Source organism: Arachis ipaensis, chromosome B4 (genome assembly GCF_059453495.1).
Source record: "Arachis ipaensis isolate K30076 ecotype BB chromosome B4, ASM5945349v1, whole genome shotgun sequence".
Lineage (NCBI taxonomy): Eukaryota > Viridiplantae > Streptophyta > Magnoliopsida > Fabales > Fabaceae > Arachis > Arachis ipaensis.
In genome coordinates, this window is record NC_142439.1 from 53761466 (window position 1) to 53764277 (window position 2812).

The window sequence follows — 2812 nt, forward strand, 5'->3', positions numbered from 1 at the left end:
TTTCTGGACTTTACTATGAGTTTGTGTATTTTTCTGTGATTTTAGGTATTTTCTGGCTGAAATTGAGGGACTTGAGCAAAAATCAGATTCAGAGGTTGAAGAAGGACTGCTGATGCTGTTGGATTCTGACCTTCCTGCACTCAAGGTGGATTTTCTGGAGCTACAGAACTCAAAATGGCTCGCTTCTAATTGCGTTGGAAAGTAGACATCCAGGGCTTTCCAGCAAGATATAATAGTCAATACTTTGGCCGAGTTTAGATGACGTAAAAGGGCGTTGAACGCCAGTTCTACGCTGCTGTCTGGAGTTAAACGCCAGAAACACGTCACAAGCCAGAGTTGAACGCCAGAAATACGTTACAAACTGGAGTTCAACTCCAAGAATGATCTCTGCACGTGTAACATTCAATCTCAGCCCAAGCACATACCAAGTGGGCCCCGGAAGTGGATTTATGCATCAATTACTTACTTCTGTAAACCCTAGTAGCTAGTTTATTATAAATAGGACTTTTTACTATTGTATTAGACATCTTTGGAACCATCTTTTGATCATTTTTAGATCTCTAGACCTCCATAGGAGGCTGGCCACTCGGCCATGCTTACGCTATATTCACTTATATATTTTCAAATGGTAGAGTTTCTGCACTCCATAGATTAAGGTGTGGAGCTCTGCTGTTCCTCAAAGATTAATGCAAAGTACTACTGTTTTTCTATTCAATTCAACTTATTCCGCTTCTAAGATATTCATTCGCACTTCAACCTGAATGTGATGAACGTGACACTCATCATCATTCCCCCACGAACGCGTGCCTGACAACCACTTCCGTTCCACCTTAGATTGAATGGGTATCTCTTGGATCTCTTAATCAGAATCTTCGTGGTATAAGCTAGATAGATGGCGGCATTCATGAGAGTCCGGAAAGTCTAAACCTTGTCTTTGGTATTCCGAGTAGGACTCTGGGATTGAATGACTGTGACGAACTTCAAACTCGCGAGTGCTGGGCGTAGTGACAGACTCAAAAGGAGGGTGAATCCTATTCCAGTATGATCGAGAACCTCAGATGATTAGCCGTGCTGTGACAGAGCATTTGGACCATTTTCACAAGAGGATAGGATGCAGCCATTGACAAGGGTGATGCCTCCAGATGATTAGCCATGCAGTGACAGCGCATCGGACCATTATCCAGAGAGGATAAAAAGTAGCCATTGACAACGGTGATGTCCTTACATAAAGCCAGCCATAGAAAGGAGTAAGACTGATTGGATGAAGACAGCAGGAAAGCAGAGATTCAGAGGGGCGAAAGCATCTCTATACCTTTATCTGAAATTCTCACCAGTGATATACATAAGTATTTCTATCTTTATTTTCTGTTTAATTAGTATTATTTTCAAAAACTCCATAATCAATTATTATCCGCCTGACTGAGATTTACAAGGTGACCATAGCTTGCTTCAAGCCGACAATCTCCGTGGGATCGACCCTTACTCATGTAAGGTTTATTACTTGGACGACCCAGTGCACTTGCTGGTTAGTTATATTGAAGTTGTGAATGGAAAACGATTTATTAAGACGTGCGTACAGAGTTTCTGGCACCGTTGCCTGAGATCACAATTTCGTGCACCAGTGAGATACGCTAATGGAGCACCAAAGTTCCTCAAGAAAGGAGATCTCATCCCAAAAGCCAAGGGATGGTATGAACTTGTAAAGAGATCCATCTTAGGCACTATAAACACCTCAGAGGTTAACATCAAGAGAGCCACTATAGTGCACTGCATTATAGTAGAAGGAGAGATTAAAGTTCATGAGCTTATTGCTAATGATATTCAAAAGATTTCTGAAAAGAGCTCCTCTGAATCTTGGCTCCACTACCCAAGCATCATCATCCGCTTGTACATGAAGGCTAGGGTGCCCTTAGAGGATACAAATCCTGTTTGGTTACACCCGGGCATGCCGATCACTCTTGAACGAATGACGCATGTCACCACAGCTCAACAACAAAGATTACCAAAAAGGGGAAAAAGGAGGGAGGAAAACAAGTGGAGGAACCACCAGAAGAAGAGCATCATCAAGAAAGGGAGCAACAAGAGGAACAACCAGCTCAAGCCTCAACACATGCCTCTATAGATATGAGTGGAATGCAAGAAGCCATTGACGAGCTGTCAAGGCAGTTTTTGTGAAGCCAAGAGCATCAGAGGCACTTCCAATTTATTCTCATAAATCAACAAAAAGATTTGAAGATGAATTTAAGGGAACAACATGATGAGCAATCCTCTCAACTCTCTTAATCCATCAACCAAGTAATAGAGAGGCAGGACCATTTAGAAAAATAAATGCAAGAGCTTACCCAACATCACATTGATGGCATGAGAGCATTCAAGGAATTTACTACTCTTCACAATGCAAGATATGAAAATCAATGTGATTATGACATGAATGCTCAAACCAAGCTCAACTACGTACAGGAATATATGCCTGATCTAAACCCAGCAATTCTGAGGTATGATGAAGACTTTGAGAAGCTAGGTGACTTGGAAGTAGAGAGAGCATTACGCCATGAAGAGGCAGTGAAGAAGAAAATGAAGAAAGCTGGATTCTGGACAAAGCTATAGGGGAAACAAAAAGGCAAGGGAGAAACTAGCAAGCAAGAGGAAGAGAAGAAGAAGAAGAAGGATAAGCAAGCTAAGGAATGAAAGGTGGACTTGCTCCTTGTTTATCATATCTAAATAAGAAAGAACATGTTTCCAATTTTAGTTGATAGTTAGTTTTTAATTGAAGTCATGCAAATTTCTTTTGTTTGTTTTCTTTAATAAGTGT